Raw genomic sequence first — 27,614 nt, 5'->3', positions numbered from 1 at the left:
TTTTTGTGACAGCTCACTACCGAAACCGAAATCTGAAGAGCGGGCTGGGTAGCGACCGCTCTTAAGAAGTTGTATAAACGAGTAAAACGAAACTAAGCGTCTAAACATATTCCTCTCCCTGAGCGTACACTATTTTGACTTGACTTGCCTCTTTTAATAGTGTTTCATCTTCCAATGTGTAGACATTTCTACCCCGACTTCTGGCAAATATCAATAAACTATCATGTTGCAAACCGAATCAGACTTCCATCTAAAATTCAATTGGCTCAAAAGGTAGGCGCAGTTAAACCAAAGTTATAAAATTCTGCATATAGTAGCAAATTGCACTACCCCCTACGTCACAAATTGCAAAGCGCCGTCTATAATTAATATTAATAAGAATCACTCTGTATTTCCAAAACTTTCCCGAGCAAAAACTGAAGCAGGAATATTTCGGTACCTCCGAAGCGTAAGGGTTTATCTCCAATTTTTGTGAAAATAAGTTAAACAATGTTTTTTATTACACTTTACATCTTCTTTAAGATAGAGAAAAATAATCTCCGTAAGATAAAAAACAAACGATTTTCGGTTTCTATAAGGAACTAAGTACCACATCATGTTAGAAGTATAAAGAACTAACTCCTTGCAGGTGTACATTTTGAGGTAAATTTTTTACTCAACCGCTCCAAACTTACTTAAATTGATGTTAAACGCAAGTTTATTATATGGTACTACAAAACAAAAAATTCGTGTATTGGAACAGCTCATAAAATGGTACACAATAAAACAGTTGTTTAAAATTAAATACCCCACAAAAGTTGCTGAATTTGGGTTAATTTTAATATATTTTGGTTAATTATGATTTGTAATAACGTATAATACCTATTTTTGTACAAACATTCATAATTTATTAAAAGTTTCTATTACTACGTGGAACTTAAGTTCGCATAATCCAATTTCGATTAGAAGCATAAAGAACCAAGTGTAAAAATATGCTCAAAAAATATTTTTCGATCAAAGGTTACGACTATTAGGTACGCACGATCTGAACTAAATAATCATCAATAATTCACAATGCGCCTTTTAATTGCATAATTGCATATGAAAAGAGCACGGTGAGCACGGTTTAGAATACCTGTTTTGTTGATTTTCTCAAAACTACGGTTCATGGAGATAAACCCTTTCTTATGCTTCTGAAATACTAAGGTCTTGGACTTTTATTTTAGAAACATTCGGAACTAATCTTTTATTTTTAATTACATTACAACTTGATGTGATAAACTAAGCTGGCCGTGTTGTATTATAAGTCAGTCACAACGCTTAAAATTTGGGACAAAATGTCTGTTTCTCTCGTTAATTATTCAGATACCGATTCTGAAAATAAAAATAAAACTGAAGATACATCTCAAGTTGAAAAGAAAACCAGAGGCAAGAAAAAAAAGCTACGCGAAGAGACTCGGAAAAGAAATATTACAAAAGACAAACGTCTAAAAGGGGAGAGTTACCAATCTGCTGTTTCCCAGAAGAAAATATCTGAACGGAAGTTGGGAAATGTATGCCAGTGTAGACTAAAATGTTTCCAGAAGATTTCCAAAGATAACAGATGTAACATATTTGCAGATTTTTGGAAAAAAACAATATCATGGGATTTACGGCGGCAATATGTGTCATCACTGGTTGAAGTCAATACTACCAAAAGAAATCGAATTAAACATACCTCTCAACGACAAAGATGTAACAGCGGATCTTTCTATTTGATGGTCGGATCTGAGAAAATCAAAGTGTACAGGTGGTCCCAGAACTCGCGCCCCAGAGAAAAAGGGCTTATAGAGACAACAATTCTGAACCATTAGACTCTCGTTGCCTAGAAAATTGGGTTGGCCTTTTACTCCACTTCTCGAATAAGCTTTCGGGATTGGTTGTTAACTTTTTATCAGTTCTTGAATACTATTAAACTTAGTCAATTTTTGTTTTGAAATTTACCATCTGTATTGCTGTCGGTACCTTCCCTTGCTCTATGGGGCGCGAGTTCTAGGACACCTGTATAAAGTTATGTTTTTAAGAACTTTAAACATAACTGGAAAGTTTGTGCATACTGTATTGAAGAAGATGTTTAGCTCAGGAGGCGACATTATTGCTCCAGATCAAAGAGGAAAGCACACGCCCTCAAATAAAACGAATCCAAACACAATAAATAATATTCACGAACACATTTCAACTTTCCCAAAATACGACAGTCATTATTCGAAGGAAAAAACTCAAAAACAATACTTAGGACCTGAATTAAGCCTTAGCCGTATGTATAAACTCTACCTTGAATATTGTCAAGAACTTAAGATTCCAAAAGAAGAGATTGGAAAAGAATGGCTGTACAGACATACATATTTTTAATTACCAATGTAACTTAAGTTTTCATCTGCCGTACAATGATACTTGTGATGACTGTGACTTTTTCACAATTTCTGAAAAATCTAAAACGACTGCTCAAGAAAGAAAATCTTCTAGAAAAAAAAAACAAGCATTTGGAAGAGCAAAAAGAAGATACATTTTTAAAAAGGAAGTCACTAATCGGGGAAAAAACAGCAAACTTGGAGAAGAAGTTCTAACCATAGACATGCAAAAATGTCTTCCTACACCTTCCCTAACAAATGAAAGAACCTTTTATTTAAGAAAATTATGGGTATTGGATGAAACTATACGTAGTAATTCCTTCAACAAATCATATGCCATGATGTGGGATGAAACAAAAGCAGAAAGAGGTGGGAATGAAGTCGGTTCCTGTATTCTCAAATGGGTGGAACAAAATCTCAACCCAAAAACCGAAATTCTGACAATTTGGACGGATAACTGCACTGGTCAAAATAGAAATTTTACTATAATGTGGGGTCAATTTCAAGTCGTTTGCGACGTCGCTATTTAGCGACGTTGCTAAGGTAGCTGTGATGTGATTGACGTTGCTACGTCACAAACACCTTTAGCGACGTCGCTAAATTACTTAAAATTGACCCCTATTAAAATATTTTTGGATTTTGCATCAGTCTCCACACTTGAAAGAAATTAACCACAAATTTCTGCTAAAGGGTCATACCCACATGGAGGTCGATTCTGTTCATTCAACTATTGAGAGAGCTAAAAAACAAGTTAATCAGTTTGAAATAGTAATTCCTCGGGATTGGGAACATCTTGTTAGAACAAGTAGAAGACAAAACCAAATAGAAGTGCATTCAATCCAAATCAACGATTTTAAAAATTTTAATTTTTTGGCTAAATCAACTTCATCTCCATTTGGGTCAAGAAAATTTAATGCAGATCGAGAAGCTTTCAAAATTTCAGAAGTTGTATGGTTTAAAATAAGAGTGGATTCTCTTGGTATTGTTTTCTACAAAACGTCATTTGGTCAAGATACCTTTAAAGAACTAAATTTGTCAAGATTCAAAAGGAATGATCTTCAGATTCCACTAGATCTGCCACCGATTAGAACTAATCGTAAACCAGTCAACACTGCAAAATATGAGAACCTATTGGAACTGCTTAAATGGATTCCTAGTGAAATCCATGATTATTACAGGTCGATTCCCCACAGTTCGCAAGCTCCACAGAGCGATATCTACTAGTGTCACTAAAAAACTAATATGCCCTACTTTTATAATTTATAGTTGCATTGTTAGTTCAATAAAAAAAATTCATAAAATTAAGTGATTTGGATCCAAAGTGATTCAATCTCGATTAGAAGCATAAGAAACCAAGTCCAAAAAAATGCCTTAAAAACAAAAATTTCCGGCTAATAATTAGAATGTATCTGTATGAAGAAACAAGAAGTCATAAGTTTTTTACTCTACCACATTTAGCTTTAAAAAAATAAAAAACAATAGTAGAAAATGTATTTTTTGCACGAACATTCTACTTTGCTGATTTTCTCAAAACAATGATTATGGAGATAAACCCTAATGCTTCTGAGTTACCGATTTAATGATTCTGATTTTCGGACGATGTTTAAGTCAGGAGAACTCGAGCAAACCATGACAGAACATAAACTTGAAGCGCGGAATGCTTTTAAAAATGTCGCCGAAAACTTTCTCGGAAACAAGAAGTCCCGACTACAAAGAAATAGTGAACAATATGATAAATAAATTTCAACGCATGGGTTGTCGAATGTCGCTGAAAGCACACGTTCTCCATGCTCATTTAGATTTGTTTCATCACAATAATAAGGATGTGACAGATGAGCATGACGAGCGCTTCCACCAAAACGTGGCCCTCACAGAAAAGCGGAATAAAAAAATGCTGAAACCGTTTCATGATGAGCGACTACATTTAGAACTTCATGCGTGAAAATGTTACAGAAAACCGCAAAAAAATCAGAAGAAATAATCATTTTTAATTGTAATCATCTTTAAACTGGTTTTTTAGTTTGTTGTCATAAAAGTTATAAAGGATCACTTGGATTATATTACATTAATTTATTTAACAAGGATGATTTATTATAACTTAACGCTAGAAAAAATAATAAAAATCATTTTCATAACTATACTTATTTTTTATGTCAAAAGAAAAGCATTTTTAGATACGTCATTATGAGTTTTACTAGATCCACCCAAAAAGCACTTAGAAGATAAAAATCCCTAAAACAGAAAAGCAGGTATCAGTAAAGATCCATAAATTAAGAAAAAAGGTCTCAGAATCGGTGAAATTTGGAGAAGATAATTCAAACGTCCATAAGGCAGTTAAACTGATGGCATCCCAACTCCGCAATCTTATAGATAGTGTGACTAGGGATCTTAAAGAAGAAAACTTCCAAAGAACTATGGCAAAGGATATGCTGCAGGCGGAAACCGAAGAAAAGATGGACTTGTGAAAGACTGTGCATCAAAAAGGACATGAAATTAGAACAATTAAGGAAGAATTAGAAGTTCTAAGAAGGGAGAAGGAAAAGAAGGATGCGAACTATAAAGAAAAGCAGAAACTATCCGATCAACGGCTACACTCTGCCATTGAAGAAGATCTTGATGAAACTAAGTTAATGGATTTGATTTGAAAACAGTGGCCAGAAAAAAAATGCAGGGTTGAAAAAGGATAACCTGAGTTTAATAAAGATATACTGATTGTAGTGAAATGTTGAGTTGTGTTAAGTTATTTAATTAGGGCAATACTTGGTTGCATAACTATTTTTTAACTATGTATTAACTTCCATAACTACAAAATAACAAGAATTTTTTGAAAATAAACAAGACATAAAAAAGCCTCAGAGGTTTTTAAATAAAGTCCACTTCTTCATAACAACAACATTTTTTGATCGTAGCGAGCCAGATAGTAGCCAGCCAGTTCGGACATTAACCAGTCAGGTCAGCAGCCGTTTGGAATCAGCTACTACAGCTTCAACAGCAGAGCAGAGCACAACACTCAGCACTTTCGAGTCCAAGTACACAAAGCAGAGCACAGCATTCCAGTTTTTTTTGCTTTTCCGTGTACAAGTACAAAAAGTCATTGCCTAATCAACAGGTCAGTCATTCACACTTATTATGTCTCGAAAGTTTAAAGATAATATCAAGCTCTTAGAAGCACAGCGAAGTTCAATCGAGGAACAACTTCAATCATTTTATTTCTTTTTAAGCAAAATTAAAAATTAAGAAATAACAAAGGCTATTTCGAGTACAATTAAAATAAAACTAAAGTTTTTGAACCGTTATATCATCAATATAATGAGATTTTGCCAAAACTAAAGGCATTAAATTACAACATTTCGTCAGAAGAAACCAATTCATTTTTTGATAAATTTGTCGAATCGGTTGCTTTAGCAGAAAAACTCATTGAGCAGTTCAATATTGAAAAAACAGTTGTTTTAGAATCAGGCTGTCCCAGAACACATGCCTAGCCGAAAACCGGGGACATCGGGAAAAGCTGTAAATGTGTAAATTGCTGAAAAAAAAGTTCCAGTCAACAAAAACTGAAAAAAGACATGCCAAAGTTGACCAATCACAAGGCCGCGTGGAAATGGTCTCGAGGATACACTTGCGTGCTGCTAAGAGACCAATTAAAGTTTTCTCCTTTGAATTTTGTATAAACAATCAATAAATTCAATTCATATCGAACTTAGGGTGGGATTTTGTTTCTGCAACGATACGAGGTACGATATGATGACCTTCAAATCGCCCAATTAATCAAAACACGGATTTTTTCAAATTTTTTTTGAATTCTATCAATTTATGATCACAATAAATGATTTCGACATCAAATATTGCTAGTTTCTGAACAGAAGTGTTATTTTATAATTAATTTGATTCTACCTCACATCCTAGAGGTACGATATGAAACTGAATTTTTCGGGTGTGCTAATAGGCGGCCGATTAAAATTCGCACCTCTACGATGTCAGGTACGATGTGAGGTTAGAATACATAAATATTTTACCCCTTTTGCTGACAAATAAGTAACATTAGATGCTGTCAGGATATTACCTTATCATAAATTCTTACATTAATACAAATACAAGAAAATTTTGAAAAAGAAATGCATTTTGAGTGATTTGGTGTTTTGAAGGTCATCGTATTGTACCTCGTATCGTTGCAGAAACAAAATCCCACCCTTAGTGCGCAAAAACGGCTCAACGTACTTTAGGGATTGACTAGAGGGTTGAAGACCACTGAGCGAGCGTTGAATGACAAGTGACACAAGACCAAATTGGTTAACTTTACAATTTTGGTAATGGTAGATTACAAGCCCGAGGTGGGAAGTTCTCTATTCTTCTCGAAAGAGCCGAGATTTGTATACCATTTTATTCACAATCATAAATAATAAAATGTCACAAGTGGTGAAATCAATTAATAAAGCCAGATTACCTCTAACAGTCAAATTTAGGAAGAACAGAAGGAAAATTTTAGGCAACCAATATAACGCGTATCCAACGGCGCGAAGGTGGAGAGTTTTTGTGATCATCGTTAATACTTTTTCTGGAGTATCGTGTGTGGGAGGTTTCACCTTGGTCTTCTTTCTTTTCCGTTTTGGTGGTCGTACTGGAAAGAACGTATCCGGGGAAACGCTGTAGAAAAGCCTTAAAAGTAGTAATTGTGTGTAGTGAAGATCTTTTATGGCAAACGACGACGTCGGATTTAACAGCAGAATACCCTAGTTTGGGCCAGGGAAGTGCCCTCGACTGCGGTCGGATTTTGAGCGTCCCGGAACCACCCCAAGACAGTAAATCTTTGAGGCCGCCCACCATCCAAAGGTAAAAATCATCCCCATTGTAAGCACTCCGTGATCGTCCACCTAAATCTCTTCGTAATGCTATATTTTTGTGCCGGTTTTGGTTTTTCCTTCGTGTCCACGTGTGCTGATCGGCAATGGAGGTTATGGTCATTTCTTTTTTTGTGGACCCAGAAGTAAGTTCTGTAATTACAGGCCTCCCTCTCTCACCCTTGTATCTCATATCTCTCTCGTCTCCGTGTTATTTGGGCAACGTCGTTGAATATTCTCCATCTCGGCTCCACCGATTCCAAGAGTGGTCCGTGGGTGCAGAAGGGCGAGGAGTCGAACCAGCCGGACGCATCCGCCAGAAGACGTCCCAGCGAGATTTGAGATAAGGCCAATTGTGAACATCAATCGATTGATTGCCCTGCCGGTTTGTCACTTGTTTGTCGCGGGCGCGAGCGGAGGCCGAAATTTGCAGCTGCGATTTTCGCGAAGTGCGCCTAGACGGTGGGTGATTGCGCCGAGCAGTCAAAGCGCGTGGTCAAACTGCGTTGATTTGAATGTTTTGTATTTTTGTTGATAACTCATTGTTTTTGTAGTATTTTGTTTAGACTGTAACGATTCACATTTGTTCTTTTGTCACTTCAACCTCGTTAGTCATTATATAGACTTTTATCAAAACTCTGTTTACTGTTGTTCCTCCTCTCAACCCCCTATACACTAATAAGGTAAGTTTTCGGGTTTTTAACGAGCCTAGTGGCGCTGAGTTTTGGTACCGAAAACCCGTGGCGCCCATCTGGTATTTTTTTGGTTCTTGAACCCCCGCCTCCCGTCAGGGTTGGCCGAGCCGGTACCCAAAACGCGCGCTAGGCCTGAAATTGCGTCACATACCTACTATTGACATTCCAAAGTTTGACGAGTCTTTCGATAAATGGTTGTCATTCAAAGACACATTTACATCAATTGTGGATTCAAATCCAAATTACAATGAATGCGACAAGTGTTTTTATCTAAAAGGATGTCTCACAAATGCAGCGATGACAGTGATAGATAATATTCAGGTTAGTTCAGAAAACTATAAAGTCATTTGAGATATTCTCAAGACACGATTTGAAAACAAACCTCTTTTTGTGAACTGTCATCTAAAATCAATAATGGAAATATAAAATATGCAAAAGAATTCACAAACAAGGTGTTTATAAATGTTTCTAGCATCAAGGGTGGCTATGAAATGTCAAAGAAATTTGCCGCTCATTACAAATGTGGGTTTTGATTTTTCAACTGACATTTGCAGTTAACCTCAAACATGCAGCAAAGTAAGTTTTGAGAAATAAACTGTTCTAGTTGTAGTTTAAAACCTAAAAATCAAAAACTTGGACACAAAACTGAAACTGACACGTCATTGACGTAAATAACAATATAAATAATTTTCACGGTAGTTATATTCACTATGTAAACCAAGCGGCAAAATAGTGTACGACAGAAAATCCAAAGCCACCCTTGAGGCTAGAAACATTTATAAACACCTTGTATATCATTGCGAAACATTCACGATTCCCTCAACAGTCATTTAAGAGCTTTGAAAGGTTTAAATTTGTCAATTGAGCATTGGGATGCAATTGTCATTCACATTATATAAGAAAAATTTGATAATCAAAGAAAGAAAGCCTTTAGTTCATTTAAGAGTCAATCAGAATTACCCGCATTAAGTGAGTTCAACAATTTCATTGTACAGCAATGTAACTATCTTGAACAACTGGATAGCAAAAAGGAGCAAAAAATTCAACTGCCCTAATTGTAAACAACCTCATCAATTATACAGATGTGACAAATTTTTGTCAGCAGATTCAAAAACAAGATTTAAGGTAGTAAAAGATTTAAAATTATGTATTAATTGTTTGAAGGCCAATCATACAGTAAGCAATTGTAAATTAGCCTCTAAAAACTTTACACTTTACTTTAAAACGTAATTCTCTTTTACACATTGACAATTCAACCAACATAAATATTAATTTATTTAATGATCTGGAACTTCTGCCTAGAGCCATGGTTGAAATTCGAGATGACAAAGGTGAAGCCCATAAGCTCTTTTGGATAACGGAAGTCAATCTAACGTTATGTCAGAGTCTTTAGTTAAACGTCTTAATCTTAAAACAGACAAAGTTAAGCATAGTGTCAGAGGTCTAAACACCGCTGTATCCAGAGTTTCTGAAGTAACACAAGTTGAAGTCCAATCAACAATATCTAACTTTAAAATGAATGTCTCTTGTTTAATAATGCCAAGTGTTACAGGAAATCTTCCTAATCAGTCATTCAAAACTAATAATCTCAACATTCCTGATACTTTTACATTGGCCGATAAATCATTTTTTGTACGATAGAACAATTTTGCTTAGTTACCGCGTCTGCTGTTGGAACAGTAAGTTGAGTTTACTGGTTACCAAGATAAACAAAACGGTAAGCACAAAATTTACTTACCGTTCTAAAACGGTAAGTAATAGTAGATTACAACTCGAGGTGGGAAGTCTTCCATTCTTCTCGAGAGACAGATAGTTTACCGAGGCGATAGCCGAGGTGAACTATTTCTCGAGAGACAAGAATGGAACTTCCACCGAGGGTTGTATACGATTTTATTCACAATCATTAATAAAATTTCTTAACAGATGAGTTGTGACAATCAAGAAACATCAATAATTTGACGTTTTGATCAGAATTCTAACCAAACTGTTTGAGCTAAGATTCATTGCCACAAAATAAACTTTGACGATGCTTCTGATGCATAATTTCACACTCCTTGCTGGGCGCACTAGTTCTGGAAAAATTTTTCGTACCGACCTTTTCTATTTTCAGGCAGCAGGTCCTTTCTGCTGCCGTCCGCGACTCGAGAGGAGTAGGGACATTCAAAATCAGACATCACAAGTCAAGATCTGCACAATGCTAGCCAAATAAAATTTACGTTTGACACTTATGAGAAATGTCAGTTGCAGAATCTTGCCTACTTTTTTAATCAAAATCTAGATATCCAGCATTTTGAGGGTGGGAAATGGCTATTTCCTAACCCCCGAGGAAGTAAACTGTCATGGTAATAGCTCATGTCCCAACTTTTAAAAAGAATGGAAACTTATGCATTATTAACTGGTTTTGAATAAAAATTTAAAAATAGTCATTAAAAAAGAAGGATTTATATTCATTCTCAGACCGAAATTTTGACTTTTCAGGAATTATTGAAGAACAATTAATGTCAATTATTTGTAACATTTTTAGTTTTATAAAAATAATCGAAATTTGTCTATCGTGCAAAAAATATTATTAGCATCACGAACGGTAAGGACTATACTATACTATATTGGCTTCGATCGGTAAAGTGCCCTTACCATTCTTAATACTTAATATACTATAATCGATCTCGCCCAGTCCAGAACTTTTGTTAGGCAGTAATGCTTTTTGGATGTTATCCAAAGGCCAAATTCATTCAATGGGAAATCACAAACCAGTTTTTTAGAATACACAGTTAGGATGGGTAGTCACGGGTTCAATAAGCACACCTACACCTAATAACAGATCAAATTTCACATTCACTCAATTATACCATGCAATAAAAGAAAATGATCCATTACATAAACAATTAGAAACTTTCTGGAAATTAGATGAACCACAAACAACAGCTAAACCAAAGCTATCACCAAACGAGAAATATTGGGAAAAATATTTTACAAAAACTCATCGTCGAACTAAATGAGGTAGATTCATAGTACAGATTCCTTTTAATGAGAAGCTGAACATATTAGGAGACTCAGAGGGGTCGATTTCAAGTGTGACTTGCGTTACTGCAAATCCCATTTGCAACATAGCAACGCTAATCACATTGCTCATACCTTGACAACGGTTGCAAATTTGCGTTAACGCAGTGACTTGAAATCGACCCGAGAGTCTACGACCCAAGAGTCTACTGTTAAAAGACGTTATTATAATCTTGAACGCAAATTATCAAGCAACAATGAATTGAAACAGCAATATGTATCTGTTATGAAAGAATATGAATCTTTGAATTAAATGTATGAATATGAAATAAACAATTCACCGTCATATTTCATTCCTCATCATCAGTTTTAAGAGCTTCATCTTTAAGACGGCGATTTACCTCCAGAAAAATGTATGTTTTCGCCTCACAAAATTCGATATTGCTCCGTTGTCTGTGAAAAAAATCAGTTCAAATTTTGTGAAACTGCGGTTAAGCTAGTAATTAATGTCGGGACGTTAAGTTTTTTCGAAAAAAAATTATGACATTATGATAAAAAAATCGTTAAATTTGGCCAAGTTTAGAACTAAATAACGTTCTTTTTGTAAAAAACCCTTCGTTCCGACACAGAAACATTGTTTAACAAAAAAAATATCATGTTCGTTCCACTGTTAATTCTTTTATAATCATGTAGGATCTAATTTACATGAAGTCTTGAAGTTGAAACCAACCCTCTGTCACCATGATGGCGGGGAAAAAAATAACATGTGTCCGAGAAGTGAGATGAACGAAATTGTACGATAATAAACGACTAACTTTCTTTTCTTTGCCGATTTGCTCTCAAACATTTGAGATCGACTCGATGTCGATTCAAATTTAAAGACTTGACATACCTAAATAACGGGCTCAGCGGCAAGTCATTGAAATTCCAAGTTAGAAGAATTTATAACAAGAGATGGACTACGGCAAGGGGGAGTTTTAAGCCCTACCCTTTTTATTTTGATGATGGACGACGTATTAAAAGAAATAAAAGAAAGAGTTAAGACGTTGGATGTGGGAAACAAAAATATGCAAAAAATTAAGATCTCTGACTGCGTATTTGCAGACGATATAGTAATATTCGCAAAAAATGAAGGTGAACTCCAAAATAATTTAGATGTTTAGAAGGCAACACTGGAGAAAAGAAACCTGAAGATTAACACACAAAAAAGGAAAGTGATGGCAATTGGTAAAGACTCAAAAACCATATGTGTCACAATTAATGGTATGAAAATAGAACAAACAGAGACTACGAAGTACTTGGGAGTGAATATACAAGAAAAAGGAACTAACGAGGAAGAAACTAACGACTTGCACAGTGCCACTTGTCAAAAAACGAATGCATTGACACTCCCATCGCGAGGTCCACCGTTGTTCAAATCCCGTCACCCAGAAGGAAAAAATCCTACCTTGAGAGATCCAACGTCGCCATCGTCTTCGTGTACGGACTTACTGCAAGAGAATTTTTTTTATTAGAAATTTGAACTAACATTTTAAAGTTAGCAGTTAACTTACCCATTAATCCTGATCTCGAACCTGCATCGACAGGCTCCTACCACTGCATCCCCCTCTAGGAATCAGGAATCAGGAACCAGGAACCACTCACTCACTTTGTTTTGAAAACGATTTTAATTTTATTTTTAAGACACTACAGAAACTGAACTGAGTTATGTCCCCGCACTAAAAATGTCGGCACTCGAAATTAATAGTGAAATTCAAATAGAAAGAATATTAAGAAAAAAAGAGAACATTAGTAGATGAAATGACAAAATTAGAAACTTCGTAAAATAGCGGTATGGAGGAAAATTTAATAAAAATAGTGTTCAGATACTAGCTATTAAGAAAGAGAAAAAATAGAAGTTCAGGTGGTAAAAGGGCAAAACGCAGAAACGTCATAGAAAGGAGGAATTTCATTTCAATAGACATGAGTCTAAGAAAAAGTATAAAAAAGATAAAATTAGTAAATAAAGAAATGATGCAAAAATGCAACAAGAACAGTGAACCAGAAAGATTAAGAAAGAGAGGAAATAGAAGTTCAGATGGTAAAAGGGCAAAACGCAGAAACATCATAGAAAGGAGGAATTTCATTTCAATAGACATGAGCTAAGAAAAAGTATAAAAAAGATAAAATTAGTAAATGAAGAAATGATGCAAAAATGCAACAAGAACAGTGAACTAGAAAGATTAAGAAAGAGAGGAAATAGAAGTTCAGATGGTAAAAGGGCAAAACGCAGAAACATCATAGAAAGGAGGAATTTCATTTCAATAGACATGAGCTAAGAAAAAGTATAAAAAAGATAAAATTAGCAAATGAAGAAATGATGCAAAAATGCAACAAGAACAGTGAACTAGAAAGACGCAACTAAACTGTCCTACCCTAATCCTTCGTCTTACATTTTTCAAGATGTTCCAAGATTTCGAGTGAAAATTCCGAAGTTAGGATGATATCTGTAACAAGTAAATACGAATAAGTAAAAAAGTCGAATATGTATGGAAAAATAGTACACGCCTACATTGAAACCATCATAGCAATGCAAGGCCTACCATGAAACCCTGGCAATCACTTAACTACACTAAAATAAATTCCGAGTCACCGTAGCACGTCTTTCTTACTCAAAACTCAGAGTTCAACTAAATAAATAATAGCTTTACGGACGTTATTAGATAACGATGATTTACCTCTTATTTTCTAGAAAAAAATGACTCCCAATTTATTTGTGATTGCACTGCCCTTTTACTAATTGGGAACAATGCAGCTCCATCTATTACGTAATCTGCATTAAAAAACAAGACTAAAACGTTCGGAAAAATGCCATACGGTCAAAAAATATATCTCCTGATAGAAAATTTATCAAATTGCTATGAGATTTCATTACTATTTCGCCTCGCGTTTTCAAAAAACATTTCATTTCAAGACTCGCGGAAAATACCGTTTCGCCAATATTAAAACAAATCAATCGGAAATTTACCGAAAAATGCGACGCAATTTTTGTTAAAACAGTTCCCTTACACTAAAAACTTGTCGTATTTAGCCTGCCTTGCAATATGTATCTAACTTTCTTTAAAATCCGATTGTTGCTAAACATAAACACTGTATATTAAACTGCTTGCGTTAACGCTAACAAACTAAAAAAATGGACAATCAAACGCACCTAACTTTTTCTAAATTGAAAACTCTCGAAAATGTTTATAAATGAATATAAGTTAGTACTTTACCTTACAAAATATTTTCTCAGAACAGCACTCTGTAGCCCACATCTCTGAAACAACCGTCTTTATCAAAAGTCGAAACGTAATTTCCTAATTGCTTATAACAAAAACTTTTTCTTTTTTCTTGAGCGAACAAAAAGTACCTAATCAGGTGGCGCTATTGCCATGCCATAACCGAGGGTAATAAATAACAACGATTTTTCAAAAGGTAGAGTTCCAAAATAAATCCAAATATACGATGGGTAGATAAAACAAATTTTGCAACTTTACATTAGTTTGAAAATTTTCAATCTAATAATGAAAGAGTAGCAACAATAGTGCTAGGAAAACGATAGAGAAAACCGCATATTCCTTATCTGTCATAGGTCCACAAAATTGATTTACATTCTAATTTAAACAATCGAGTTTTAGTGGTAAAACACGACGTAAAGTAGTAATCCCTCAAATTTCACTAAAATTACGAGAGTTATCAATTTTAGTGAAGCATTTTGGCATTAAAAATAAAAATTTCTATTTATGTCTTTTGATTTACAATTTTGCAATTTGGCAGAGTTAATATTTGAATAAAAACTAGTAATTTCCCGAAATTTCATAACTGTAGCACTAAAATTACCTTAGTAGTACTTTACCTTGCAAGATATTTTCTCAGAGCAGCACGAAACGACCGTCTTTATCAAAAGGCGAAACACAACTGATTCCAATAATGAGATTAATATGTAATTTTCTAATTGCTTATGCAAGGTGTTATGGAAATGAGTACACAAAATTAAACTGGTAAGAGAACTCATCATATGCAACATTTTTTCTTAATAAAAAAAATTCCGACACATAGAGAAGCACCATATCCGTGTATTCCATGTTGATATAAACCATTTTGTACCACCTTTGGCACTTTAAGAACAATCTGATAATTTTGATACTATGAAAATTCACAACAAACTGAGCGTTTTTAATTAAATTACAGCTGATCAGGCGTTTTTATGACAAAAAGTTGTGATAAGGTTTCAGTCAAAAAATCTCCTCGTTGCGGAAATGAAAGTGAATTTGTTTAGAGATATCGAACGGCTGGCCAAATTAAGGGCGCAAAAAGGCGAAAATCAAAATGCGTTTACGGAAAAAATTATCTAGAAAAGTTGTAGATCTTGATGCGTTCTAACTGGTTGAATTTTGTGTATTTAATTTCATAACCTATTATGATTTTTTTGAATAAAATTTTGTAAATTCCCAAAATGTTTTACTTTATGTTAAACTTAATATTTAGTTCTAAACACCACCGCAAATTAGTTTAGAATGGCCATTAATAAAAAAGTGTTTTAAAAGCGGACTGAACGCAGTTTTTTATGCTTTTTTGTTCTTTAATTTTATAGCAATTCAATGGTAGGTGGGCGACTCGTCAAAATATACGGGGCAAAAAACGGGTTCGCTTACACTCCGCGAAAAACTGCGGAAGACATGTCAATGCTTTCAAAAAAATTGTATAAAAGGAAAAATTGCTCAAACGTAAACATCGAATTGCAATTCCTTTTTGTACAGGTTTCACTGCAGTTTGGAACATTACTTGAACAAATTTGGTACCCGAGCTTGTGAATTCGCGTTGCGACAAAGGAATGCCTTTGATTTAATAATTTCAGCTAATTTTATGTTTGTTTGTTTTTTGTTTCAATAAATAATTGGTTTGTTGTTGCTTTTATATTTTTTGTTGTTATTTTTATATTATTATTTTTTATCATTATTTTTTCTATATCGCTGTCTTCAATGTCTACTCTTTATGAGCTGTAGTCCAACTAATAAAATGCTGTGCTAAAAACGCTTCGTTTGCCGAGTCTGAAATCGTTAGTGTACTGCCGGTGTGTCCGAAAGCATCACCCTGTCCTTGAATTTCGTGGAAGGGATGGAAGTGTGTGTAACACTATAAGATTACAGCAGAGAAACGACACAGCAAACCTAGAATGCTCTGGGTAAATCTGTGTTGAAATGTCCGCCGAACCGATGTCGAACAGGCAAGATGCTTCGTTCATTTGAACCAGAACAGAATGTTCATGAATTTATTTCATTTTATTTATACTTTAAGTTACTTATTACGTGGATATGTCTGGTATGTTAACTTTCACTAATATCCAGAAAATTCAATTCATAAAACAAAATTAAGAATAATCTAGAATAATCTTCAGGTAATAAATAGGACCAAATTCAAATTAAAATAGTTATCCATGTTAATCGGCGCTCAATTAAATTCAAGTTTGCTGTAAACGGGAAAAATTGTTTTTGGTAAAAATCAGTCAACTCAACAAAATACTACCATCTAGGTGGTTCCATGAGAACGGCAAAACACCCAGCAATAACATCCTGAATTAAAGAAACCCTACAAACAATCATCAATAAATTTTGGAAACGTTTGAGAAAGACACGGAACAAAAAAGCCATAACAATTTAAACCCAGCTGAAATACATTTTATCCTAAACGACGAGTCGTATAACAGATAGGCGATTTATGGACAAACTTCTGTTCTCAAAAAAATCCCATAGTTTTGGGTAAATCAAAAAACGCCGCCACTCATTGTCAATGAAAAGAAAACGCAAAAATGACCCTAAGTTGGACAAGAAATACGTCTCGTTTACGGGAGAATAAAGGTTAGACGAAAAAATTGTAGTCAATCCCGAAGCTGAACACAATTTGAAAATCGGTAACTATGGACAGATACTATCATTCATTGGTCAAGTGAACATCATACTTCTGCCCAGGAAACTGGGATGCCCATTTACTTCACCTCTAGAATAAACTTTTGGGATTGGTTATTAATTTTTTATCATTTCTCGAATACTATTTAAATTAATCAACTTTTTGTTTTAAAATTTAACATGTGTATTGCTGTCGCCACCTCACCTTCTTCTCTAGGTCATGTGTTCTGAACCAGCCTGTATAATGTCGATAGAGTTATTGTCTAGTTCAGAAGTCTATTTATTTACAATAGTTAGTCTTGAGTACAACATTGTAATAGTCGTCAATCTGTAATTTTTTAAATTAAATAAATCATTATTTTTATCTTAGATAAAAAGTAAAAACTTAATTGTCGCAGTTGATAAGATAATTCGCTACCGTCTAGATCTGCATCAATCAAAAGATTTTGGTTTGGAATTTTAATTCCTTGAGCGGTTATCCAAAATAATATACGGACTTCTAAAAAAGCATCGCAACTCCAGAAGGTGCCATCCAAAAGCAGAAAACGATCAAGACTCCAGACAGTTCCAGAGCCCGAACCACCATCGAGGTAAGTCCGAAATTCCTGTCTGTTCCTTCTAGTTTTCAATTTACCTTGATTCTCTGCATAAGAAACTTAGGAGATCAAATGAAAAATTAACATAAATAAGCTTTCAAAACTGTATGACTCATAACTTAGTCGTAAACAAATTAATCAACTCTCTAAACTCTTGACAAATTAACACATCTTTTAAACAATGGGTGGAAAGTCAATTATTACTATTATTGAAAAGGCTTGACGGTAAAGTGGTTATTGTCATGGACAATGCCCCCTACCACTCGGTAATTTATGACAAACCACCCACGTTTAGGTCCAACAAGTCCGCAATGCAAAAATGGTTAATCGAGCACAACATTGTTTTTGAGGATGGGTTAAGTAAGAAAGAGTTGTAAACTCTAATTGAGCCCTTAACCCGAAACTCCACTAAAGAATATGTGATTGACAGACTGCTTGCGAATCGTGGTGTAAAAACTCTTAGACTTCCTCCATACCATTGGTGGTGTAACAGTTATTCAACAAGCATGCAAGGTCTCGGGAATCAGGAAAAAGTGGAGTTAGGGTATTGTGAGAGGAAACTCTGTCTGGGTTCACTGTGCAAATGTGACAGAATTGTGTGAGACATTGTGAGAATCTTATTAAGAGTGACTGGGCAAAATGTATGGGTGAGTTTTCTAGTGTGGCTGACATACCTCCCATTATAATTTCTCTTGCTGAATCGGACTCAGAATCAGAAGTTTCTTCGGAATCTGATGAAGCTTCAGCGAGAGAAATTATAGTTGGAGAGAACGAAATGGAATGTGAAAATGAGTCGAATATGGAGTGTGAGAAAATTGTAATCATTTGTGAAACTGATGATGAAAGTGTTTGTTTGAATGGGTAAACAAAAGTTACTTTCTTGACGACGTTGATAAATGGTTCAATAAGTAAAGGGAGTTAGAATTTCTTCATTATTTCTATTTTAGTTTTTTTTAATTCATAACTTTAGATTTTTGTGATACTGCATATTTTTTTTATTACTCTCGAGACAGAAAACAGCAGAAGCCATAAGTATGCTAGAATGTTCTACACTTCCAAGTACAGTCATCTAACGAATCATACCTCTTAGGTTGCACTGAAAACAATCGCTGAGTACTGAGTTGCTGATAACATTCTACTTGAATAGATCTGTCATGAAGAGTCTTATCCTAACTCGCAGATCCGTTACAAGAAAAAACTTTTATTCTAGAGAATGTGGTACCAATACCTGTTATACGTTTCAAGTGATTTAAAAATTAGCCCTAGATTTATGCAATTACATAATAAAAGCTTATACTGTTCCAATTCTTCTAACATTTTTATGGCAGTACCACCCTTAGAAACGCTAATAACCCACACAATACCCCTCATAAATTGCGGTTTCGACTGTCCAGAAAGGTTTTAACAGGACCGGACGCATAAAAATATTGCATCGACAAATTCTGTTCAAAAATTTATTATTGATTTTCCGATTAAGTTGTTTTGTGATTCATTTTACGAGCAATATGATAATTTAAGAGCGGCCGCTACCTAGCCTGCTCTGTTTCTTCAGTGAGCTGTCACAAAAATTACCAGGCCAGTGCTCTAATAACCGCCATAAAACAATCAGCTGAACAGAACAGATTTTTCAAAGCAAATTGTAAAACCTAGAGATGCACTTTCTTATTGGTGTCTTTAGCATTTAAAAATACCGAATTTTTTTATAAAGTAAGGTGCATTTTTTTTCTCGTTTTTACATCGCGGAAATGGAGGTGCGTTATATATTCAAGGTATATTATATATTTAATAATAGAAAAAGTGATCAAAATCGTGACTAACTGATTGAAGTAAGATGAAAGCACAAAATTGCCTAATTTATATTTTAAAAAAAAAAATCCAAAATTAGTTGGTAAACAAATATGCGCTTTTTGTTTAAACGACTTATGGTTGATTACGTTCTAGAAAATAACGCTTTTTTTATTACTGTCAGCTTGGCGTCGCGACGCCTAAGATCTGAAATTTAGAGTTTTAGTGGAAAAACAACATAACTGTGATAAAAAAGTTTTTGTTTTTATTTTAAATTTTATGCAAATTGTGGTTTAAATTTGAGATAAAACGCTAGTTTTCAATATCATGACGAAACACTTGCAAACTACATTTATATTCCAAATTTCATAAATCACTTCATTTATTTGTCTGAAGGTATTTGAGATCGTAGGGCTTTTGTTACAATCTAAAGCGAACTAAAGGATCGTTTGGTGTATGCGTAGTTCCAATTTTTAAAAACAATTTGAATCAAATCTAAAATGACAACTGAGGAGATATGTTTAACACATTTATATGTATTAAAAAAATCATTTAGCGTTTGGTTCCACTATGCCTTAAAAATGACTAAAATTTACACATTACAATTTTAAAGCGACGCGACGACAAAATTATTGGTGATAAAAAACACATTTTTGCTTCTGATTCTGTATAACAAATGCATAGGAGCGTGAAATAGGTAGCTGTTCCTAGTACAGAAATCCTTATTAATATAGCATGGCTTAGTCCAATAATGCAGTGCAAAGATGAAAATACAGTTCTATTGTTTTCCTATCGTTATTTCCAAGAAAGAGCTATTATTTCACAAACAGCTGGAACTCTTGGTTTCGCCAAACTACCTGACCCTAATTTCTGTGGTTTGCCGGCAATTGCTGGTTGTAAATTATAAAAGTTCAGCCCAGATTTAAAGTCTAAATCGTTTTTCTACAATTACTCCCTTAATTATAAGAATATTTTGTTAAACTTTGGACGATTGTATTCAGAAGAATTTATTCTACAATTAATCCAGATACAATTTCGATTCAACAACCTCAGCCGAAGTTACAGTTTTCACCCAAAATTGGTGCAGTGTAATTAATGTTACAGAACTCACATAAAAAATCTAATGGAAAATCCGTACACAATTGTAAGGACACCATATATTCAAAATTTCAATTCTCTATGTCAAATGGTTTTCGAGTTATGACAGGAAAATTTTACATTGCATTGCCCATAAGGATTTTAGGTAGCGACCCCTCATAAAGGTCATAAAAGGACGGTTTCGAGCAAGATTCGTTTCGAAGATGTATTTTGGAGGCTGGTTGCCTGCAACATAAGTTGAAAGCTTATGAAAAGCCAATTCACCAAGACGAGTGGAATTTGAATTGAATTTGGCAGGCTAAGACACACGTCTAAGCCCTATCTTCAGACGCAACTTTATACAGGTGTCCCAGAACTCGCGCCCCAGAGAGCAAGGGAGGGTGCCGACAGCAATACAGATGGTAAATTTCAAAACAAAAATTGACTAAGTTTAATAGTATTCGAGAACTGATAAAATGTTAACAACCAATCCCAAAAACTTATTCGAGAAGTGGAGTAAATGGCCATCCCAATTTCCTAGGCAACGAGAGTCTAATGCTTAACTGGCCAATGGATGATAGTATGTGTCCATAGTTACCAATTTTCAAATTCTGTTCAGCTTCGGGATTGGCTACAGTTTTTTTGTCTTATTTCGGTTATTTTTTGAGTTAAAAAATATTGGTTTCAAAATTTTGGTTCAGAATTGTTGCCTCCATAAGCCCTTTTTATCTGGGGCGCGAGTTCTGGGACACCATGTATATTAAATAACACTAAAAAGCAAATCAGAATTCGGACTTTTTCTCTTGGGGATCAATTTGATAAGTACGTTTTGCTCCATAAGATCCGGATTCAGAGATTATTTTTTTAGGTTCTAGTGCACAAACATTAATTTTTTTGACTTTTTCTTAAAACTTGCAGAGTTATGGGATTGCTCGACAGTGTCTTGGAATGCTAATTTGATTAGTTTTCCAAAGACCTATAAATTTTAATGCTGGGATAAATATATATTTTCCATGATATTTTTGAAAAACTGATCTTGATGTTCTAAAAAAAAGGCAGTTTCTACTGATTTTTATATGCAATTTTCTATATAGAATTATTATATCAATTTCTTTTTGTAATGCATTATTGAAAAGATTAAGACCTTGTCTTTTTGGGGCATTGATATGTGTATTGCTATCTCTTATAGTTTAGAAGTTACAGTTGCGGCGGATGAAAAGTAAGACATCGACTTTTCACCCTGTATTTGAAAATTTCAAAAATTATAAGGTGTAAATTAGGTTTTAATCAAGGATCACAATGTCACTGTCAACAGAAAATAAACCAGAGTCGTCCCAAACATCTTTAAATTGCCCCAACTCACAGAATTGCAAAAAACTCTGATTCTAGCTCGTTTGATAGATGGATTCGCCATAAAAACTATTGCAAATAAAGTTGGTGTCAATAAGAATACGATTTTACGTGCAAAAAGTTAGTTTCGAGAGACAGGAACCAAGAAGCAAGGAACTGGTTGAAGGAAAATATCAACCCCGGACGAAGACGTGGTATTAAGAAATTTTCTTCGCAAAAACCCCTTTTCAACTGCAGTCCGAGCCCTGTCAGCAATTTTTTACAGGGCGCAAACACTACCTTAGCCGGCAAAGAGTCTCGACCTGAATCCTATTGAGAACATTCGGGGTATCATGACCAAAAATATAAATGAACAAAGTTTGCCCAATAATCGCGAAAAATTGATCCAGAGCATTTCGGATAGCTGGCAAATGATACCTGAACATTTCGTTCAACATGCTATTATGACGATGCCACGAAGACTTGAAAGTGTTATTAATTCCGGTGATGCAGCAATAAAATATTAATTTTTGTTAACAACATTTAATTTTATTAAATATTTGAAGTTTGAACTAAAGTTCTTTCTTCTACGACACTGAGTCGTCCTGTCTCAATGACAATCGAACTGACATTTCAAAAACTTCAATTATAGGTGGTTTTACAAAGACAAAATATTGAACTTGTCATTTTGTCTTACTTTTCATCCGCCGCAACTGTACATGATAAAACACATTGCAAAGTTGGTTTTTTGACGAGTTCATACAAAAAATGCCTATTGGATAAAAAATCTTAATATCTAGACACAATTTAAATTTTAAAATGACTTAAATGCTAACACAGCGCAGATTAATACGTTTTAGAAAACTTCTTGATGCTGAAAAAGTTCTTAGTTAGAAATGGGAATGTAGAAAATGTGGAGAATCCAGAGGATTATCTAGTGAGCTGGATAATCTTGAGAATCTAGAGGGAATGTAGAAGGTACAGAATTGAGAAAATTTAATGGAAATCTGGTCTAAAAAAACTAGAAAGAGTCTAGAAGTTTTGGAGAATCTAGAGGATGTTTAGCAAACCTAGATAAATCTAGAGCACCTAGAAAATGAACAGAGAGTCAAAAAAATTTGCAGAATTTAGCGAGTGTCTAGCGAAACTGGATATCTAGAGAATCTTGAAATTCTAGTAGAAATATAGAGTCTAAGAATAGTACAAAAAATCTAGAGAATTCAGGCCATTAAGGAAATTCGAAAAGATAGTGGGAATTAATAGAATCTACAGAATGAAAAATATTTTTATAGAGAATCAAGTGTAAAGATTCTAGAGTGTCTAGAAAATTTATTAAGAGTCTAGAAAGTTTGGAGAACCTAGAGAGTATTTAGCGAACTTATAAAATCTAGAAAATCAGGTAGAAATTTGGAATCTAAGAAATATAAACAATCTAAGAAATTTAGAAAATTTAGAGAAAGTCTTGAAAATCTGTAAGAATCCAGAATAAAATTGAAAAAAGTTTAGAAAATGATGCTAATTGCTTATAAGGATTTTAGGTAGCGACTCCTCACTGAAAGCGACAACGATTGATTTCATTCTAATTAATAAAAAACAACAAACATGTAATTGTGTTTACTTTAATTCCGATTTAATTCTTATTCTAAACCCGGCCCTGTCCCAAATTCGTTCTTGACCACTTTCGGGTACCTGAAAATGATTTCCAATGGGGTTGCTGGCACTTTTAAGAACCCTCATAATCTTTGCGGTAATGAGAACTGTGTGCCATAAAAACGTTAGAAGAATGGAATAGTATAAACTGTCTATCCGTGTTTGACTGAAATCCAGAATATCTACTTGCTTGCATTAAATTTTGAAATATCTATTGTAGAGATGACCCCATGTACAAGAGCACTAAAGTCCGTTTTTTTAAAAAAAAAAAAAACACCAACACCGCACTCTCCCACCACTTTACAACCGGCAACGTCGTCGATGGTGACTTTTGGTGATAAAACCAAATAGGTTAGTTGCCTAATTGACAATTTGTAAACACAAAACGGCCTTTCAGGCTGTGCCGAGTCTTTTCACTAAATAATCCTTTGATTTGCCATCCAACAGGTTATAAAACAAACGTTTTTAACAGAAACACTGCGTAATTTTCAGAAATCTGAAAAATTTAACAATTATTTTCTCACCAAAAATCTCCCTAGGCAACGTTGCCGGTTGTAATGCAGGGAAAGATTGCGGTGTTGGTGGTTGAAAAAAAAAAGTACTTTAAATGTGATTGACTCTGTTTTCAAGTATTTTTAAACGGACTTTAATCTACAAATACTTGCTAAATTCTTAGAATTAATTATTATTATCCTCATTTCATCAACCTTCTAACATTTATTTGTCACTGACATACTGGCAGCTTTGTCAACTTCCAACAATCAATACCAATATGAAGAAATAAAAATTCCCTTTAATGGTATAATCACATACACAAATTATAACAAATGTTGAGTACAGTCCCAAATTTTGGTCCGATTGTGACCTTGGGAGCACAGATAAAAAATAAATACAGTTTATGCAATTTTTAAATCCCAAATAATATACAGTATGTCCCCGGATTGAGTTCACAAGAAGAAAAAAAAAATTTCCATTTTATAAAAAAATGACAAAGAAATAACGTTTTTTGCTTATTTCAAAACAGATAAATCTGCAATTAAAATTTCAAAATTATTAGTTTGTACTCTTAAAATTAATTTTTTCATTATTTTTATTTATTAAATTTTGTAATCGTATTTAAATAATAGCAGGCTGTGGATTCACAATATCAAATAGTGCGTTAATGATTAAAGGAAAATTTGCCCAATAATGTGTAAGTATTAAAAAATTGGATAAGAAATGCAGTTGCATCCCTAACCCATTACCGCCCAGTGTCCTATATATGTACAGGACAGCCAGTTTACAATTTTAATAAAGTACTTTAGAATTGTTTTTTCGGTATGTTTTAATTTTTACCATAAACTACTGTCTTTTGACTTTCCATTAACATTTTTTAAGCAAATGGTTGTTTCAGTTTTTAACAAAAAAAAATTAAAAAACCTCGGTTTTCAGTGCATTTGTCACTTCACCGTATTTAATTTTTTTGCTGTAAAATGATAAACTGAATATATAATTTGACGTATGGATTATTACATGTAAGGTTCATTCTTAACAAAACCACACATTTTGTACATATTTTCTGCTTTTTACATAGTCGTTAATTATGCTGTCCTATATACAGGGTGGCCCATCTAAGACTTTCGGGCTCAATATCTTTGTCATTTATACACGGATTTTTCTAAAATTTAAAATATAATTTCTTGAATAGGTAAGGATGATGTGACATTACCAGCGTCATCCTTGTCTTAAAAATGTTAATTTTACTTGTCTTATTTTAAATTTTAATTAGTTAAGATTTATGTCATTTTATAAAACATCAATAATTATCCGAGTGTGCCAAAACTCAACCGTCTAGCTAGTCAAGTTGCCGAGAAAAAGAGAAAAAAGACCCTCAACATTTCCAAAAGATGCAAAATCATAGTCGGCTATGAAAAAAATAATTTCCCACGCCCAATTTTGGACATCCCTGCATTCGGTCTGTCAATAATCGCTGACGTGAGTGACGTTCTTGACATTTGTAATATTTCTCATTTGAGGTTATGTTTACTTTTGAGCATGATGATGAAAATCATTGATTTAAACTTGCGCAGAACGATTTATCTCGATCTTTTGAAATTGGAAACTAATCACAATGCATCAGGCAACGTTTAGGTGCAAAAAATGCGTAGGCACAAGGAAATGTGAGTAAAAAAACTTGTTGAAAGTTGGTTATCACCAAAAAAATGATTGCAGATTGGTTTGTTATGAGGTGCAACTAGAATTCACGACTTCTTTAGAAATGTCACTGGTTTATTGGAAATGGAAATTCAGTGACACGTATGCAGTGAAGCGATTTGACTCATTTATGATTGCATTTACGTTAAAACAGTTATTTCAATTATGATGGAGACAGAATTAGCTGATTTCATCCTTTTTCGGCAAACTTCTTTACTGCGCCTATAAAATGTATGGTACTAGATACTTTTAACATTTTTCTTTTATTTAATAATGTCATTAATCCTAAGTAGATTAAGCTCGAAGCTCCACTATGTGAACTGCCGTAGTAAAGAAGTCAAAATTGGTTCACAATACGTATGAAATCTAGGACGTAGTGCTGCTATCGAAAAATGCTGGTGCAGTCGGTATAGTTGGTATGCAAAAGTAACGAAAAATGCTGTATCGTTGAGTGGCTTAGAACCAACAAGAGCAACGGCAAAGACAAGCTTACCCATGTCAAAACGGAGTTTTATGGTATTTAGTGGCTATGCGACTAATAAATTCGTATGTTTCAATTATGATTTGTAGAAACAAAGTCGAATCGACAAATGTAGGCACAATTCTGCACACTTTCAAGACCGCCATGCTAAAAGGTGTTATCATGAAAGTTTTTTGAAGTCCAAATTGGTCGTACAGTACCATTAATATTCCGTTTCGAAAGATTAGCAAATGAAACTTTGAATAAGAAACCAACTAATGATACCAAGACGTATAAGTAAGATGGAAATCAGATACATGTACTTACCGACAACTAAACGGTTTTGGATCACCAAAAACGCATAATAGTGAGTTACATTTTCTAAGCTCATTGCAAATTGTAGGAACACTGTTTACATCTGATATTTCAGATTCGTGTTTTCGAACTGAATATGGTGCATGATGTTGCGAGTTGTATTTGTTGCTTCAACAAACCTTGCGAACTACCTAACGATCTAGGACCACTATACCCCCTCTATTATAATATGAAAAATGTGCTTGCACGGTATCAAGACAATTTCTCACTAAGAAAGAATAACGAGTCAAAGAAGTAGTGCAAGAAAAAAATGAAACAAAATGGCAATGAACATCATTTATAACTGCGTTCTAATGAAAATTGCACACATGATATTTCTAACAAAGTATCGTCGGTCGACTCTTTCAATGGGATAATTCTTTAAACAACCAATTAATAACTTGGACGAGTGAAAAAAGACGAACAAGACTGAAAGCAACACACTGAAAATGATGCAGTACTTCAACACGGACTGTTACTTTCAATATTGAACCTGTTTTTTCTCAATGAACCGCCAAAAGATGCAAACATGTAAAGGACTCTTATTGACACCCTATCGTACCCTGCTGCAAGCATTAAGAACGATTGCAGAACGTTCTGGACGGTGTTGTTGACCACCATGAACGACTATGCCACTTGGATTCTTCTAACATGGGTGGATATGTTTGACGGACAGTAACCAAGCTGCTAAAAGTGCAAAACCCTGCTTGTTGATGAATTCGATGAAGAGTCGCCGCAACATTACATGGTAAGTGTTCAGCGAAGGAAAATGACTACTATCATCGAAGCAATTGTTCCAGTTGAAAGCGACAAGCGATTTGCTCGGACCAAGGGGCCTCAAATTCATTCTTCGCCATCACAGAACATATCCAAAAACTTATGCTGCCCCTAATTGTTTGTGTCCATTTCGTTACAAGAAAGTTCAAGAAATGAGTTGCTAGTAAAAAAAAGCCAAATCTCATCGCATCGCCAACAAGCAAAATGACAGTGACCAAACGCTTACAATATTCCAGCATTATTTGCACTTGTTATAAATGTTCAAAGTACAGACACATGTTGTAACAGTGTAAATATCTGATACATTTGTAAATTTTTGTACATTCGTTCATTACTATTGTAGAAAATATGGTGTTACATTGCTATAATTGTCACTGGTATAGTTTATTCACTGTTAAAACTTTGTATCTTACAATAAAATACCTTGTAACAAATTATTTGTTAATCAAAGTAAAGTAGTTTCCTGAAAAAGAACGAAATCTTGTGATCATCTAATTCTGTCTTCATCATAAATGACTACTGTTTTAACGCAAATGCAATCATAAATGAGTCAAATCGCTTCAC

Source organism: Gnatocerus cornutus, chromosome 8 (assembly GCF_029298725.1).
Source record: "Gnatocerus cornutus isolate USDA-ARS CGAHR chromosome 8, icGnaCorn1.1, whole genome shotgun sequence".
NCBI lineage: Eukaryota > Metazoa > Arthropoda > Insecta > Coleoptera > Tenebrionidae > Gnatocerus > Gnatocerus cornutus.
The sequence above is the reverse complement of the archived record's forward strand: the minus strand, read 5'-3'. Positions refer to the sequence as shown.